Source organism: Lathyrus oleraceus, chromosome 4 (assembly GCF_024323335.1).
Source record: "Lathyrus oleraceus cultivar Zhongwan6 chromosome 4, CAAS_Psat_ZW6_1.0, whole genome shotgun sequence".
NCBI classification, from domain to species: Eukaryota; Viridiplantae; Streptophyta; class Magnoliopsida; order Fabales; family Fabaceae; genus Lathyrus; species Lathyrus oleraceus.
In genome coordinates, this window is record NC_066582.1 from 86,660,802 (window position 1) to 86,667,481 (window position 6,680).

Below are 6,680 nucleotides of genomic sequence, written 5' to 3' on the forward strand. Positions count from 1 at the left end.
ATGCATGAATGCATGAATGCATGAATGCAACAATCACACTCGAGGATCAAGCAAGTCACACCAGACAAAGGTCATGGGAAAGCTCATAGTATCCCTAATATCAATCATCCATTTTGGTGGATTATGGTTTTCACCTTATCAACACCCAAGTTCCATTGATATTAACGGTACATGAACCGGCTCAATCATCCTTAATATCAACCATCCATTTTGGTGGATTTAGGTTTACACCTTATCGACACCCAAGTTCCATTGATATTAAGGTTGTCTGAACGACTCAACCATGAATCACGGGTTTGCTGAGAGTCACGAGCATGGAGTCTCGGTTAAGAACCACCCAAAGGGAGTGTACTAGGGTTTAAACCTGCCGAACATGTTCTACCAGAGGTTCCCATAATCATCGTCCCATCTCTCGGATATTATCGGAGGAACGAATACTCGTATTCCAAAAATATTCTCAAGAGAGACTCTTATGAGTGTAGTATCGCGTAACAATCGCATCAGAACTGACATCTGAACGACCTCCGCACTACGTCCTAAAAATAGGCCAAGATGGGCTTGGTAAACTAAGGTCCTTGGCTTCGACGGCACATGATTGAAAGAATAATGCCTAACCACAAATAACTTGTGTGACATTATTAATCCAACATGACCTCCACCAAGTGAATGGACTCGCAAGTCAACTGGCTAAGGAATACTCCACACCAGTCAACAAGACTATGCCATTCTCCTATCCTAGAGTGCACTCGAGTTCGGGTATAGAACTCATCTCACAGAGATCACCAAAGCAAACAGCAATTGTATATCAAGCGATTCAAACATTACAATCAATACAGTTATCCCAAATTGTACAAAAATATGTCAAATAACAAATAAACAAATATCATACAACAAGGGTGAAAAGTAGGCAAAACCCACTGAGGAAGGTCTAATGTTTTCCCCAGCAGAGTCGCCACTTTTCTGTAGCGGTGTATTCGTCACTTTATGATTTATTGATTATACCAAAAGCAAAGCATACAAGGAATCGAGTCGCCACCGCACTTTTATTTATCCAAAGGATTGGCTAAAAAGCGAACAAAAGCCTAAGAAGTTTTACACATAGAAAACTAATGAAAAGATCAGAGAATCTGGGTAAGGGGTAAATTACGCAATGGGAAGGTGTTAGACACCCAAAACGTCCTAGGTACTCCTAGGGAGCCCTTTTCACAATTGTTGTATGAAATGTTATTTGTTATGAAATATTTATTGTGCAAACATGAATGGGATGATGAGAAAAGAATGTACAATTTTTATTGTTTTTGTGTTTGAACGGATGAACCCGTTGCCTACGTACCTTTCCATGGAAGGTAAGGATCAAAACGCCGTAGTTCGTCTAAAAGATTTCCAAAAATGTGTGAATTGATTTTTAAACAAAAGCCCTAAGGTCTTTCGTTATCCACGGGAGAAAATCAACCTTATACAAACAACAAGTCCACCATGTGAGAAAAGCTTCGACGCACTAGAGGGGTTAACCCTGTTTTCAGTACGAAAGTCTTACAGTTCGATCACTAAGGACAAAAGGTGAGATTAACATCAACCAACTAGGATAAATCAAACCTATGACTAATGTATGAAAACATATCAAGAATGGACAAAGCCACAAAACAATTGAATGAGTGAAGTTAATTGATTATGAGTATTCACAAAGTATGGTCAAGGTATGATTAAGATTCAATTCAGAAAGAAGTGTTATCAAAAGTGAAGTTTAAAAATCAAGGACTTAAGGTTCAGGTTTCTAATTTGAAGAGACATGAAGATGTTTGCACAATATTTATTTCAAGTTTTTTGAAGCAACATGTGAAAAGGGTTTTTGGAACAAAGAGGGTGAGGGTGAAAGAGTGTAAAACTTCTCAGAAAGGTTCACTTCTTGAAATCATATGGAAAATGATTCAAGGGTGTCCTTTGGAATAGGCAACAATGAGCAATAACAAGTAAGCAAAACAAATGGATACCGGATGCCAATTACTGGACTTACACCAATCTCACAAACAAAGGTGGATACCGGATACCAATCAATGGATTTACACCAGTCTCCTAAAACAAACAGGGATATCAGATGCCAATAAATGGACTTATACCAATCTCCTAAAACAAACAGGGATATCAGATGCCAATAAATGGACTTATTCCAATCTCCCAAAACAAAACAAAACATGAATATCAGATGCCAATCTATCTGGGCTTATTCTAATCTCCAACAGATGATCATGGGAAAACAAATGCCAACAACATGGACTTACAATTGAATCCTCACATACAACAAACAAACAAAAGCACTAAGCAAAGAGGACATAAGTGGTCAATGAAATGGTCTTACACTCAATCCCTTCCAAATCATAGGAACAATGGCCAATGAATGGACTTATAGTTGATTCCTCAATGGACAAACAAAGATGTGTCACAAAGATATGAAATGATGATCATGCAATAATGAACAATTAATGGTGATAAATGCACAAAGGCAAACGAGCAAACATGTACAGATGAACCAATAAGCAATCAATGATGTCATTTAGCACACACTATACACAAGCAATTAGGCTCAAGCAAGGTTAGACTTTACAGTCAACTGGAATGGGGTAAATGTTGCTCTTAACCTTAACATTGAGAGTTAAGGTGAAGCAGATGAAAAGGAGATGAGGGGTGTGCCTCATAGCTTCTATCCCTGGTCAGGGAGAGCTTTGAATATTAGAAGGTATGGGAGTTCAGAAAGTAGGAACTCTTCTCCACAAGTTATTGACTCTATAGATCTTGGGTTAAGATCCACAATGCATCAACATGTAATGTGAGCAAAGGGATGACACACAGAATAGTAGGAGATGGATTACACATCTCTTTTATCTACCAATTGCCTTATCAAAGGACTTTTCCTGCTTGGGGACAAAAGTAAACAATCACAAGCATTGCCTCTTAAGGAGGACTTCAGACAGGTGCCTGGCCACATAACAGGCCAGGTCTTCCAGACTACATGAAGAAGAAAGGTTATACCTAAGTGGTTAAGCAACCAAGCAAAATCAAGTTCAATATGAACTTAAGCAACTAAGTACCTGAAAACAATCCAACTCAATCAGTATTCAAGTCAAAAAGTCAAACAGATAATCCAACAGTCAACAGACAATACACAATCAAACAAGCAAGGCTACAATGTGCAAGGCACAAGCTCAACTCAAATGAGCTAAGAGCATCCTACAAAACAAATCAAGGTTAGTCAATATCAATCCAATAAACCAACTCAAGCAATGTGAATTAATCTCCTTATGGCCATGTACTTCTTAACCTGAAAACAAGCTCAAACATGAGAAGCAAACCACTAGGACAAGGCCTAGGGTCAAAGAAGGAGAAATAATCCAAAACAGAACATGAAAATTGACATGAATCAAGCTTAATCAATTAAGAACATAATCCAAAAGTTCTCATGTCAATAGCATCAACCAAATTCATTTCACAAACCAATCATGTCAAGGTATGCAAATTGGAAGCACATTGGAGCAACAGAATGAACAAAGGCATATTAATTCCAAAATGGCTCAACAAATCTCAAGAAAAATCAAGGCTAAACAGGACACATCAAATGATCAACACACCAAAAATCAAGGCGTTTGGACAATTATAAGCATGGTAAAGAAATTCCATAAGTCAAGGTAAGCATTAACAAGTTCAAAGGAGGCACAAATTGATACATCAACTTAAGGCAATCCTAAAACAGAGATGACAAATGATAAATGACTCAAACCAAATCCAAGACAGACTTCAATGTGTCTAGAAAACATGTGTAAAATTTCAAGTCCATAGGATAAAGCATAAGCATTTCCCAAATCATGAAAGTTCATCACTCTTCAAAAGTTCAAACATGGTCAACCAGCAAGGGAAATCCCAAACAAATCAGAAATGAATCCAAAAATTCCACAAAAATTCATGATCAATGCTAACTTCCAGAAGAGGCATCATGCAAAAAACCACATCATTTGGCATTTATTTGGCATGGTAAAGAAAATTCACAAATCAAGCAAGCAAAGGTGTGACACACATTGTCACACCTACATTACTTAGATCATATCTCAACAACCAGAAATGAGAAAAATGCAAACTCTATACCAAAATGACCATTAGGATGTCTAGTTTACGCATGTCAATTGTCACATTCATTGGATCAACCATCATCATTTCACAAATAAAATGGTAAGCAAGGTGCAAGATAGCATATGCATGAACAAACCCTAGGCAAATTAAAAATCCAACCGAGCAAAAATTCTGGAAAAATAACCATAAAATAGTAGACATCATGAGGAGAACAATGGAAAAAACCACACATTAATTGGATGCATATTTATGGAGTTATGAATTTTTAAGTGAAGAGAAAAATTTAAAATCACATGATGACATAGCATGAACATGGATGAAGGAAAGAAAATAAATCAGCAAGGCATTTTGGAAAATGATGGAGCGGGGAATCGAACCATGTGATATTTCAAATGGAAAAGCGCGCGCTACCAAAACACGGTCGTTTAGACCAAACCCTAGCGTAACATGCATGCATGCAAAAGCCAGATCCGCAGGTAAAGCTCATGAATCCGCAGGAAAATTCGCAGCAAAGGCGATGAAGGTCATGGTAGATTCCGCAGGTAATTTCCAGCAAACATGAACATGATGAAGATCTTCATGATCTTCATCAATAATTTTCCAGAAAATCTCAAACTCTCCAGAAACACAAATTAGGCATAGCATTGTGAAGATCCAACATCAAGCAACAAGAATCAACAACAATTACATCAAGAACACATCATATATGCATGAATCGAATGGAAGAACAAATCATCATGAAACTTTAATCTATCGAATCTCAGTGAATATGGCATGGTTTTTAATGAAATAAAGCTCAGAATCATCACACAAACGAGATCTACAACATTCATATAACAAAAATGAGAAAAGAGAGAGTCGAATTCCACACCTCTTGAAGAGCAGCTTTCAAAATCGTGTGTTCCTGGCCTTGTAATGCTTGGATCTTTCTCTTGCAAGCTTGTGTAGTGTATTGGAGAAGTTCTTGATGCTCAATTGGTCACGAATCAACAGTTTGAGGAATCCACCATTGTTGATGTTCTTGCTTGGAGCAGCTTCAAGATGCACGAATTCAAATGATTCTTGCTTGAATAATGATCAATGATGATGCTAGATGAAGAATCAAGCACGAACTTATGGAATTGCTTTGAAGAAATGAGAGAAAAAATTGAGAGAAAAATGAGAGCAAAAATTTCAGATCTGAAAAAATGAATTGTGGTTAGGGTTTTTCTGTTATGATTTCACTTATATACTCCTAATTAACCAAACTTAATCATGATTAATCAATTGGTAATTGCAATTAGTGAAAACAAAGTGTTTTGGACAATTTGCAAAAACACCCTATGCATGTGCATGGCAATGAACAGTGCACGTGATGCTGATCCAATTCACTTAAAAAATCATTTTGAAGCTATTGGCAATTGTAGAATGTTCAAATGAATTACCAATTTTAAACTTTGAAAATTCCCTCCAAAATTCAAGATTTTTTGCAAATGTTCATGAAATGAGAATTGATGCAATGTTATGCAAGAATATGAAATTATAGATCATGACATGAAATTAGCAAAAAGAGCCATGTGATTTGGAGCAATGGTTGAGAAGTTATGCCCTTTTGAAGTTTAATCCACACTTGGCCATCTTTTGATCATATCTCTCCAACCACAAATGAGAAATTGATGTTCTTGGACATTTTGGAAAGGTGAGAGCAAGATCTTCAACTTTCATGTTGGACAAAATTTCATTTGAAGCATTTTTGGTGATGTAATCTTGAGGAGAAAACCTTTCCATTTTTGGCAAATTCAAATTATAGGTCACTTTCTATTTTTGGAAAGTTTTCATCTGACTTTATTTTCTTCAATGATGATGTTTGAAATGTAAAATGAGACTTGTTTGAACATGAATGAAGTATTTCTAGGCTCTTTCCACCTCCAAATCCACTGTTGACCTGGCAGTTGACTGGCTAGGGTTTCAGTTGACCTGGCTATGCCTAGATGAAATTCAAGCTTCTACCACCTGAGATCTTGATTCAAAATTAAACCATAGCTCATATGAACTCTTATGAATGATCATGGTGCCCAAATTTTCAAGAATGGCCACCATCTATTGCTCATTGAAATGCATTGACTGCCTTGACTGTTGATTGCTTTAGCTGCAAGTAACAAGGTTAGATGACATATTTTTGTACTTTTGGTTAGTAAACAAATGAAAAGCAATAATATACAAATGCAAAACATGCTTGGAGATCAAGAAATCACTCTCAGAAGAAAACCCACCTATAAGGAAGGAAGCCAGGTGCACAATGATCCTTGAGGCAATGATATGATATGATATGATGTCATGAGGGATCTTAGGGACAAAATTGGGATCTTACAACTTCCTCAACAAGCTTCCTTATCATTTGATTAAATACTTCAAGCGATACTTCATAGTACATCATCTTACACATATATGATCCTCCATGAGTCCCAAAGATCAAGAGAATCTCAAATTTGCAAGATGGTTTATGGTGGTTGACCAGAGAAAGTCAACTAGTCAAAATTGGGGTTCCCTAGACCCTATCTCCTACGATTTTTGTCATATGA